This window comes from Pogona vitticeps, chromosome 4 (assembly GCF_051106095.1).
Source record: "Pogona vitticeps strain Pit_001003342236 chromosome 4, PviZW2.1, whole genome shotgun sequence".
Classification (NCBI taxonomy): domain Eukaryota; kingdom Metazoa; phylum Chordata; class Lepidosauria; order Squamata; family Agamidae; genus Pogona; species Pogona vitticeps.
The window spans coordinates 200,205,092-200,218,164 of record NC_135786.1 but is presented as its reverse complement, the minus strand read 5'-3'; positions in this window follow the sequence as shown (position 1 = coordinate 200,218,164).

Genomic DNA, 13,073 nt, shown 5'->3' with positions numbered 1-13,073 from the left:
TCCATCCTCTAGCCAGAAAGGTACCACAGGACAAGTCAGAAGCCTGGAGCATGTTTGGATTTCATTAGTAGTAGCTATGATCTCCCCAGTCTTTAAAAAACAGAACATCCAATACATCCTACTGCTTATTTTGTGCATGGTGCAAAGAACTATTGTTTGTCTGTCTTATGGTTCTGTTGCCTACAAGTTTTGATGGATGCCACAGATGTTTTCTGTCTCTTTTGTACATTATTTCTTCACAAGTTTTTGATATAATAATTCTGTTTACTGACTATCACTTATCTTGTTTCAAACTCCAGTAGTGCAAGATTAGTTTGAAAGGAAAGCAAATCCATCCCCTGGAACTCCCTAGTTACTCTTTTTTCCTTTCATGCCTTTATGCTTTACTTAGAAGCAGAACGACCTGGATATCACCTAATATTTGGAACATCAGAATTGCCTTGCTAGCTCACAGTATGTATCTGCCTAGCCAGGCATTCTGAATTCAGTAAGGGTGAACGAGGTCCCCTTGGGAGGCTTGTAAGCAGGGCATGAGGGTTATTGCTCGTTCACAACAGCTGACAATCAAATGTACAGAACTTCTGACCATAGACGTTCCATTCATATCTGACAATTTGCAATTTTTCCTTTGGACAAATACCCACAAAGTGATTATTATAAAAAAAACATTAATAATATAAAATAAATCTAGTTAAAATGTTGTAAAATAATACATACATTACATAAAAGCAATTTTGAAAACGGCAAATCATTTCTAAATGTCAAAATATCAGGCAAGATAAGTGGCGTTCAAAGTGGTATGATGGTATATAATCTTTATTATTAGCTACCCATCAAGAAGAATCAGTAATCAGTTGGCTGGGAAGGCCTTTTCTTTCCTACTATATTTGCTAGTTTGCATATAAAGGATTATTTGCTGATCAGCGGAGTCTATCCTGTGGATGTTACTTGTATTTGGAGACCTACAATAGCGTACCATTTCAATATTTTTCTGAGAAGTTTGTAATAAACATAGAACTGCAGAGCTGGAAGGCTGGATGGGACCCTAGCTCATCGAGTCCAACCCTTTATTTGTCAAGAAGGCACCAGTGGGGAGTCAAATTCCAAACCTCTGGCTCTGCAGCCAAATGCCTAAACCACTGAGCTAACCATAAGTTCATTTGGAGTATTGGATTTGCCAAAATACATACACGCATCTGAGACTATATAAACAAACTGTACAATTAGAAAGGGAAATCCTAATTAACATGGGTTTTCATCTCCTCTTTATTTTTCAAGGCTACGAAGATCTATATTCAAATCTGATATTGTAAAAGTTAGATTTTTACTGGTAGGTGCCCATTGACCAATGACTGATTCTAAACTGTCTAAACCCTATTTGTCCATATGATTTTATATTCTCTACTTGTAAACTTCCTGTTTTTCCTCACTCCATCTTCTGTTCCTTTTTTAAAAAAAAACACCACACATACATATACATCAATAAAGAAGGAAAAGACAGAATTGCTGTATCTTTTCACTGATGAATCTAGAAACAGTCCATCTGGAAGAAGCCAGAAAGAAAAAAGTTTTTTTCTGGCTTTCTGGAATATTGGGCTTCCAAAGGGAAAAAGAGCCAAAATTCTTATTTCTTCTCTAGACTGAGTATTTGGTACTCACTAAAATGTTTCAATGAGCTTTGACATTTCACCAAGCAGCAGAGCTGACAATAAATAGTACACATTTTGACAAATAAAGAGATAATTGAACAGTGAGCTTGCCATATTATATGGTAAGTCTGACGGTGCTGCACAGTTACAATCTTACCTTCTGTGAGATTAATGTTTATGTAGGAGATGTAAGAGTACAGGTGTAGTAGACTGATTATTGTGCATAGCAAATGTGCTAGGAATAGCACTGGGAAAGTGGAATGAATTATTTCAAAATGCAGATAAAGGATCAGAGCAAAGATATAAATTGTCAAATAAATAAATAAATAAATGGTTTTGATTGGGAAAATAATAATTGACAAGACAAAACAAGGGAGAAGGCTAAGTAAAAAATTACAATGCAATATAATACAATTCTATATAGCTATTGTGCTGGCTGAGCACATCATTCTGCAAGGTAATTCAAAAAATAGGAGCAACCCAAACAAAAATTGTAACTTTGAAACTGGACTTCAGATCAGCACCAAATTTGGTACACATGTAGCAGACAGACTGCGCTTGCTTTGTGCCAAATTTGGGGAAATTTGGCCTCAGCTGCTTTTTTTAATTTGGAAGGAATTCAGGCTGTAGGGGATGAAATATTTATCCTCAAAAAAGACCTTTCAAATATGCTATCTTCAATTCAGTGGGATATATAGATAACAAATAAATATAGTTTTTATGTAGAGAGGAATGTGAATTGGTAGAAGAGCTTGACCATATCATCTGAATCTGGCCTTAGATTTGTGGAACTGAAAGCAATCGGTCCTGCCACTTTTAAAAGATGTAAGACTTTCTGCACCAGGTATTGAGAATTTAAGTTGTTAAACTGCAGCTCCCATTAACTCGTATCAACATAACCAGAGGGAGGGGAATGTGGGAGTTGCAGTCATTGTGTTCTCTGTCAAACTACTTTTTATATAAATTAGTCACTATCATAAACTACAGCCCATGAGCATCAAAACTATAGCATTCCAGAAGAATGGGTTTACGTGAGAAGATGAGTGCATCAGACATATTTGTGTGGACCCCGTCCCTATGGAAAATACAAGACCTTAGCTTTCAGCAAGTATCATCCTTCAAGTACCTCGGAGTTACATTTCACTACCGTCATTCTTGGTTACTCCACCGCAAATCTGCCATATCTTCAGCTCTTCTATCTCAAAATGCCATAGCCAGATTTTTCTTTAACAAAGGCAACCAGTTCATTCCTGCTGCTCTTCAGGCATTTAAACTCAAATCTATTCCTCAACTACTGTACGGAGCACCTGTTTGGATCGAAGCTGCCAATTCCGAACTGGACTGCTCAATCTCTAAATTCCTCCTTAAGATTCTGAGGATTCCCAAACTAATTAGACTATCCACGATTTCATTAGAACTAGGTATCCATCTTCCCTCCACCCTCGCTTGGATTTCCACCTTCAAATTTTGGTTGAAACTCCATCTCAATTCTCACCCAACTTCCATTTTATACGACCTTATCCATGACTCTCACATACCCAACTGGTTTAAACTAGTAGATGCCAAGCTTTTTACCCTTGACCTATCCCCTGAAATCCTGGCTGACCTCGACCTTCCTAAAGCCCACCTTATTATTAAGTCTAAATTACTGGAACAAGAAACCCGTACCCTCTTATCAAACCTCAATCCCACTTGTTCACCATCCTATTTCGGGCTCCCCCCCCCCTACTGGGCCACCCAGCCAGTTACCTCTTTCACCTGACAGACCCAAGGAAAAGGAGGGCCTTCCTCCTCGCTCGTTTAAACATCTTCCCATCTGCCTATCATCTTGGTAGATACTTCAACATCCCCCGTCCAAATAGACTATGTGCATTTTGCCTTCGCGAACCAGACACAGTAGCCCACATCCTACTTCGTTGCCCATCTCACTCCGCCCTTAGATCTTCCCTACTAAACTCCTTTCTCCAAACCCTCCCTCCCTCCCTCTCTGATCCCCTCCCAATCCTCCTTAGTGATTCCCTTTCAACCACTACCAATCTCGTCGCGGAATTTCTGTTAACCATTCTTATGAGCAACCACAACCCCCATCCCTCCCAATTTTAGTTCTAACCTGTCCCTTATATTCTCTACCTAGCAACTTGTTTATTTCTCTTTAATGTAATCAAATGGCAATAAAGGTCTATTTATTTATTTATTTATTTGTGTGTTGGCAAAGTTGGTTTACTACTTAGTAGGTGCTCCTAGAGTGAATGCCACCTCACATTTATTTGGATGTTTGGCACTGGGGTAGATGCAGTACAGTTCACCAAAGCAGTCCACTCCTTGTCCAGAATGCCTTCAGTGTTTTATGCAACATATCCAGATGGCATTAATAAGATATATTGGACTAGAATGTGAATCCATCTGATGCAGCTTGAATGAAATTAATGAGGATATAGTTCCATTCCAAATGCCACGTAGAGCGATCAAACCACAGAAGAAAGTGAGTATTGTTTATTTTCTCTTTGCAAATGTACGAAGATGTTTTTCCTATAGGGAAAACAGCTGGAAGTCGGATGGGCAAGTGAGAATCATGGCCTAAGATTTCCTTGCATTTAACCTACCTGCAGGTGGCTGACCCATTGCTCCCCCATTCTGGGGCAAACAAGGGTTTATGAACACACACCTGCCAGAAAAAAAGCTAGCTGTACCCTGAAAGTGTCCTATTGGCTGCTTGTCACTCTTTCCAGCAGAAAGACACAGAAGTTAGTTACTCAATCTACAGTTGTGCTTTTCATGTGTTTCTAGTTGTTTCAGGATGTCAGAGCAGTACGCACCTTTTCTGCGTGTCTGACATTCATGGTGCATTTTTTTCTCTGAATGGGTTCAGGAGAACATGTTCTCCTTTGAGGCATTAGCTAAATTTGCACACTGCTGGTTGGCTTGTCCTGTAAGTCACAAAACTGGACTTGTATGGTGCAGGTTGGTTCAGTCTTTCATCAGTCATGACCTTTCACCCTCCCTCAGCTGTTTTCACAGTATTAAAGCATGCTGGGAGTGAAGGGTATAAAATGCTAAAGACATGTTTGTGTGGATAAACAAGTTAGGTAAACAAGCAACCTACAGCCCACCTGAAGGATGGGAGAAGAGCAGTGAGTAACATTTGTTCCAGAGTTAAGTACACATATTAATACAGGTGACTGGGATGGAAACAGGGAGGAACAATGCTCATTTTCATAGTAAATACTTGCAGACTGGCTCTTTTTCGGCAATGAAGAGATATTTATCCTCAATTTTATATTTCCTCATTTTCACTCACTAAGAATCTCTTGTGCTCATTGTTCGCTCTTTGGAATTTGAAGGGGAAAAGCTAAAGGGCAGAGTATCTTAGGAGAAAGGCACCGTAGTCCTGGTAAGTGTGGTTGATGGCACCCAACATCAGTTCCATACAGATGCCATGAAGCCCCCCCCAAATGTTGGTGAGAGCTGCATGTGGCCCACAGGATGTGCACTAGCCATTCTGATCTTATAAAAGCATCTGGAAGGGCAACTGATTCAATGAAAAAGAGAGATTCTTCAAGTGATATGCACCTGAACTGTTGTTGAGAAAAGGCTACCAATAAAGGCACCATGTTAACCCATTGTGCAACCCCCCTTCTCTTCTGATGAACACACATACTTTATCCCCTAAAATGGCACTTTTGGGGCCTCATAATGTATATTTCTATTTCTCATATATATATGTCTCACTAGACATACAGTTGCCTTTCCGTGGGCCCCATGGCTCCTCACAGCCTTCTTATAACACTCACCCCTTTTGGGGAAAAAAACAAGGTGCCTAATGAAACTATTAGTCTATTAGGCACTGAGAAACTGTACAGTCCTTGTTCTGTTTCTCTGTCATTCTGCAAAGTAAAGCAAGCCAATACCACCCCAAAAAGTGCAAGGAGAAACTCGTGTTCCATACTGCCAGAAGGCACAGAGGAAAGTTGTGGGTGTTGTTGATGCTGCTATCAAATATTTTGATACCAATTACAGAGTGGTGCAGCTAGGGATGTTTTCAGCACCGCAGTGAGACAGAAGTACAAATACTGAGTCAGCTCATAAAAGTGTAGAAAATTTCTTGCACCGCAACAGATGTATAACAGAAGACACTTACGTATAGCAAAGGATGACTCAGAGAGGCCAGGCACAACACTGAATTTTATGTAGAGGGTGATGGTTTATGTCTTGCATGTGGAGGTGGAAGAATATTTTGCTTTAATCACTCATTTCTGAGAGGTGCTATTACTGTGCCATTTCCTGTAATGATGCCTGAATGGACTCCTTTTTAAACTCGGATGAGTAACACTGCCTTATTTGCCACTTTTTGATATGTAGGATTCCCAGAGTGGTGTAGTGGATACAGTAGCAGACTAGGCCATGGAAACTGACTGGGGGAGTGGACCGGTAAAACCATTCCTTGAAAATATCTCACTTACGTTGAAAGTCCTATTAGGGTCACTATAAGTCAGTTTGAACTTTACAGCACAGAACACATACACACACAGGTTGAAGTCGTAAGACACCTTCTGAGAAGTAGGTTTTCCTATAATGCTCCATCATGGTCTAACACTTAACTTTTTCCTTGCTCAACATACAAGTCCTGGATCTGCCTATATTGACACTAAAACTAGCTTTTTATACCAAGATGAATTTATTTTCACAAATTGAATCTATGTTTTGATGTTCTGCCTGACCTACTCCTTGGAAAATATTGAGAGAATCATGATTAGGCAGCAAAGCATAGAACAGAGAGAGTTTCCTTTCTCCCCTGTTTCTCAGTTTTTCCCCCTTAAACCTTTGCTAGTATTTCTTCATAGTCTTATAAAATCCAAACAATTTGAACTGGTTAAATATGAGTACATGGGCAAGATTGTATGGCTAGTGAAATGTTAGCAGAACTCAGTCTTTGTAGAATCTGACAACTTTACCAACAACTTTGTAGTCAAATTTTTCAAAATTAAATTTTACGGTTTTTAAGTGCATATTGAGGACGTGGTGGCACTGCGGGTTAAGCCACAGAAGCCTCTGTGCTGCAAGGTTGGAAGACCTGCAGTCGTAAGATCAAATCCGCGCAACGGAGTGAGCTCCCGTCGCTTGTCCCAGCTCCTGCCAACCTAACAGTTCACATGTAAAAATGCGAGTAGATAAATAGGTACCACCATGGTGGGAAGGTAACGGCATTCCATGTCTAGTCGCACTGGCCATGTGACCACGGAAACTGTCTACGGACAAACACTGGCTCTACGGCTTGGAGACGGGGATGAGCACCGCGCCCTAGAGTCAGACACAACTGGACTAAATGTCAAGGGGAACCTTTACATTACTAAGTGCATAGTTTGTGACTGTGGCCTACTCTGACAAACCTTGACAGCATGTCGTGGGTGAGAAGGCGGTAGGACTTGGGAACAATCAGCTTCAGAAGACATTGAGCAACAAAGAGGAAAATCTCTCCCTTTTTGTTCAGCAAAATAACTCTGGCTTTTATTGTCAATTGTTTATTCAGGATTGGTCATTTGCCAATCCATGATAATTTATTGAAGACCCTCTCTGCAGATTATGCCTAAGGTGATGGGCTTTCAATTACTTTCTCCCTTGTGAACCTGACAGACATCAACAGCCTGTCCTATGCCCCAAGAGGTGATTTGTTCAGATTTTGCAAGGCAAATACTTGCACTGGTGATTATCAGAATAAAACCCACAAACATACACAGAAAGAGAGAGAGAGAAACTAATGCCTTATTATCTTACTGGATTTCCTCTCCGGCTGAAAAAAAGCATTTATTTTGGAGTGTTCTGTTTATTTTAGCAGCCAATGATACAGTGGTTTCAGTACAGCAGCAGGGGTTTATTTGGTGAACAGGAGGAATGGTCTCTGTGTGCATTCAGTGCATGTATGGAACATCCCCCTTCTCATGGGATGCCCCTGAATTTGGATAGTTATGTGTGCTCATTAGGCTGAGAAAAAAGTACTGTACACACTCTACCGCTTGCCCTCAGAAGAAATTGAGTGCATTCAGACTTTGTGTGTGAAATGGACTGACCTTGAACCAAACCATGTGTTTCATCTTGCGCAAATACTTTTTAAATGTTTTATTTGATAATACCAGATCAAACATTTACAAAAAATAGATTGGTAAATTATGTATATCATTGTGGAAGACAGGAGGGCCTGGCGTGCTCTGGTCCATGGGGTCACGAAGAGTCGGACACGACTTAATGACTAAGCAACAACAAATGTATATCATTATGGTATAATTACATATCACCGTTCACTAGGTTACTTAATACTTCTCAAATCAGGGAAAGTTCATCTCAATGAATACATGCTGTCAGTGTGGTATAAATAAAGCCATAGAATTCAGAGAGGGTGCTCTTTCTTTTTCCCATGACTGTAAATAAATGAATATAACCATTACATGCCATCAGGTCAGTTGCAGGGTTTTCAAGGTGTAGACTACTCAGAAATGGTTTATTGTTGCCTTCTTCTGGTAATGCTCTGGGACCTTGTAGCTTGCCAAGACCACACAAGCTCTGATCCTTGGCTCTGCAACCAAATGCATCAGCTCACTGATGTAGCAGCCAGCCAGTTCGCATTTACATCCTTGCTTATATGCTGGGTCTGCCAGCTGCTCCCTAGCATACCTTAAAGGAGTTTTCTCTTAACCTGGTGTTCTCCAAAAGCACCAAAGTACAGTCCCCACCAGCATGACTGGCTGGGGTCCTCTGGAAATCGTAGTCCAATGCATTTGTAGGATATCAGGCTATGGGTGGCTGCCTTAAAACTCTACTTGTTTGAAAGAGACAGCAACAACCTGCCCTGTCTCTTGTTAAATGACTGTCACATTCTTTATTTTTAGAGGTTGAAGCAAGCCTCCTGGATGGATGCAAGCAGTTTGGGATTCTTAGTAAAGGCCCTGCACAAATGCTGTTCTCTCGTACACAAGCTGGATTAAGCCTCCTACTTGAGGAGCTGTCAGCCTGAATGCCCTCAAAATTAAGCTTTCACAGTTTTCCATCTGGGTCTTGGATGAAGCTGAAAAAACGGTTTCACTTTGCCTGTACTGTTTACTTAAGAGGGGAAAAATTTAAAGGCATACATACACACACGCGTGCGCGCACACACACACACACACACACACTGCTGCTAAACTGGTACATTAATGTTTTCCACTGAAAATGAGAAAAGCTAATTTTCTTGACTACAGATCTCAGAATTCCCAGCTGTTTGAGGGATTCTGAGTGTTGTTATCCAGAAAAATAACTTCCAAATCTTTGTATTTTTTTTCCAGATAAAAATTCCTGTTCCCCGTCTGCATTTCAACTTGTAAAATAGATGTTATTGCATTTTCAGTGTTCACAGATGAAGTAACTTATTCAGTATTCTAAACTCTGTATAATCAATATTCTCTTTCAAATTATTATTGTTGGATTTTTCCCTGTGGGTTTAAGATAATTTTTAAAAAATAACGCTCCAGCTTTCCTTTCATCATCATCATCATCATCATCATCGCCGTCGCCGTCGCCGTCGTCGTCGTCGTCGTGCCATGATGATGGCAATTCTGACTTACGGAAACCCTTTTCAGGGGTTTCTAGGTAGATAGTACTCAGAAGTAGTTTACCATTCCCTTTTTCTGGGTGTGCCACACAGGAGAGCTCTTCACCTGAGAGGCACAGTGGGGAATCAAACTCCCAACCTCTGGCTTCACACAGCCCAATGCCTAAATCACTAAGCTATCCAACCAGCTCAGCTTTTCTTCAAAGAGTCAAAAGTGGCGCATCAATTTATTCTCTCACATTCTGCCCTCGCAATAACTCTGCAAGATAGGCTAGGATAGAATGAGAGAAAGCACGATCAGCCCAAGGTGATATTTCTGCGTGAATCATAATAGATAGAATACTCTAGTTTTCATACATACAGGCTGTGATCTGAGTTTTTATCTGTTGGGAAATAAACAGTTGCTCTTGGCCAACACAGTCATGGACCATCTGATGCTGTTGATTTTTGTTCAGCAAAGCATGTTGAGGTGTCAGGGTCTGGTTGGAAAACCATTAGGTCAGAAATGGGAAACATTACTTTTTTTTTGGAGTGTGGGGGAGGGCTATAGCTCACAACATCCCATAGCCACAGAGCTGTAGTTAGCAATTACAGTGGGGTCTCTACTTAAGAACTTAATCCATATTGGAAGGTGGTTCTCAAGTTGAAAAGTTCTTATGTTGAATCTGCATTTCCCATAGGAATGCATTGAAAACCATTTAATCTGTATCTGCGCTTTTCCGTCCATAGAAACTACAGTGGAACCTCTACTTAAGAACTTAATCCATTTTGGAATGGTGTTCTTAAGTTGAAACGTTCTTAAGTTGAAGCAAAATTTCCCATAGGAATGGACTGAAAACCAATTAATCCGTTCTGGATGTTTTTTTGTTATGTAGAGGTGCGTTCGTAGATTGAAGCATTAGTTCCCAAGTAGAGACCCCACTGTATGGCTCACAGGACAAGCAGTGAAAAATGTGGACCCCAAATAATAATATGAAAATAATACAAAAAGGGATTACAGCGCTGAACACCTTGCTAGTGTCTCCCTTCCTCCACAGGGAATCAGCAGAACTCTCAAACTGCAAAAAGAAATCAACATGTATATGAAAAGTGCATTTAGGAAACAAATAACAGCCACCACCTTCGCCCACATATGACAACCTTTCAAAGGAAGAGAGAATGGCCCTGAAAACTCTCCAGAGGCAAGCAGATGTTTATCATAAAGTGTTGATGAAGCAGGTCATCACTTTATGACACTGCAGACTAGATGGCAAAAGACCAAAAACAAATGAAAGGATCAATAAACAGACAGACTCTTGGACAAAGACAACACTGGAGAACTCAAGGATCAGATTGCCAAAAACATTCAAAACTTTACAAGAAAAGAACTTCTTAACATGTTCTGAACTTTGAAGAAACAATGGGATAAAATTAGGATAAGGAAGCAAATCATCTTTGTTTCCTTCCTGGAAGGGCTGGGAGCAGCATCTGGAATATCTCTTTAGGATGTCAAGTTGCAGTAAATGTAGGCAGGGGGAAGCTGAAGAGAGTGTATTGTGGGGCAGGGATGGGTAACTTGTGGCCCTGGCTTCATTTCAAAATTCTCAACAGTCAGTTGAGATCACTGACAAGAATTATCTTTCTTTTGGCTGTCTTCAGAGAATGGAAGGGTTGGGAAGGGGGGCTGGCAGAATGGGGTGACCGAAAGAAAGTTCTGCCTACTTCCAGTTCTGGTCTCACCAGGGATTTTCAGCTGCACCCACCAACAGTTCTACATAGTTCTAGCAGTTTGATACTGCTTAAACTGTTAGGAATCCAATTAAACTGCTGGATAGCTGAGTGGTTTAGGTGTCAAGTGGTTGTGTGTCCTTGACAGGGTCCCTTCCGGCTCTGAAGTTTTAAGATGATTCTTCCAAGGAACAATACTTAGAATTCTCTTCTAGGTAGCACAAAGAAGAAAAAGAATTCAAAATACTTCACCAAATTATAAATCCCAGGCCAAGTGGCATTAATGATTAAACTAATGGAACAATGTAGTGCAGACACAAGTGGGGAGGAAGTGAGAAGAATGAAGTGAAGGAAAGGTTTTTATAACTAAGTCCTGGAAAATGTGCTAGCTATTTATTTATTTATTTATTTATTTATTTATTTATTTATTTATTTATTTATTTATTTATTTATTTATTTATTTATTTATTCATTCATTCATTCATTCATTCATTCATTCATTCATTCATTCATTTATTTATTTATTTATTTATTTATTTATTTATTTATTTATTTATTTATTTATTTATTTATTTAAGATACAGGCGCAAAGTGCCCTAATTTTAATCAGAACTGAAGCCCACAGGAAGGACCTTTCTGTGGGCTTCAGTAAACCTTCCCTCTGTAGATGTGATCCTGACAGAAATTATCTTCTATCTTGTACAGCTATGAGGTTTGGGGGGAAAAGCTCCCATGGGTGCTTAGAGGATGTATTTTTCCTTCGAACAACTTAGCCTTGTTAGAATGGAGCAATTTCAGTGAGGAGCATGGTTATGACAGTAAAATGTTAAATCTCATGTCCCTACATATTGAGGCCTAGTGAAAATCGACTCCCTGTCCTTTTCATTCAATGAAGATGTTTAAATCTGCGTAGTTCCTAAGAATGCATTAAGCACCTCATATAGTTTTCACTTCTCATATATAAGAACATGGGCTTATATACTTGTTGTTAGATGGTCTAACTTTCCTAATTACAAGAACTAAACTTTGATTAACTGCATAGTTTAGGTTTGCATGTTTGTGTTTAAGATCCATTTGTTGTAAATTAATCAGGATGCCAGTGGCAAAAAAGCAATTCATAAATGTTAAAAAAAATTAAAGTAAGAGTTAAGCCTGAAGGTTAATTGTTTTAATCAAGAAGACACTGGAGCATTATAAGGACAGATGATGCTTGAATGTCTCAAACTGTCACAAGGCAAATTTGTTTGCTCTTCCCAGGAGAAAGTGGAAACACTTTGGGTGTTTTAGGAAACAATTTGAAATGGAGCAGAACAGAATCTTTTGTTAGCATTGTTTCAGTATTTGCTGAAGTAATGGGTAATGACACTTGATTCATGTTTTCATTGTATGACTGGCTGATTGAATGCATTTGGCTTTGACTATAGTCCTAATGGAAGTGGGGAATGGAAAGGAATAAGATGAACACGAAACAGTTGGCTTAAAATCACTTCCTATCATCCCATGTGGAAGGCTGACTGCTAAAATTCTGTTGAGGGCTTTCATAAACACCCCCCACCCACACTCTCTCACTCACTCTTTAGATAATTAGCATGGCACTTAATAAAGCATGGCACAGGAATATTGCAACTCCAGATAAAACATAACAACATTGCAGCAGAGTAAGAGATGAAAGCGGGTGTGCCAGGTTAATTCAAGAGGTTATCTAGAGGTTCATGTGAGATGTGAGTAGAAACATCAAGAAATATACATAGACTACGGAAGGAAACCATGTCACCAGAAAATCATTGCAAAGTTACTTTGTATTAATGGAAAAAAAATAATTGCTGCTAGCTGGGAACTTCCTTTCTGTATAGGAAGCTAGAGTGGAACTAGGCCTTGAAGCCTTCCTAGATGGCCCTTTTCTCCAGGTGAACCACATTTATATGTCTGTAGCTGTGGGTCTGTCAAGTGGAACACTCAGAATAGAGACTTATGGGATTTGAAGTGAAAAAAAATGTTTGGAGGTGAGATTCAGCAGGGTCAGTAGAAGACTGACTCTAGTTTTGCAAGGATAACAAATCTACTCTGAGTTTAGTCTCAGTTTTCTTGTGTGGAATCTTATCTCCACAAAGGTTCAGAGTATTGAATAGCTCATATAG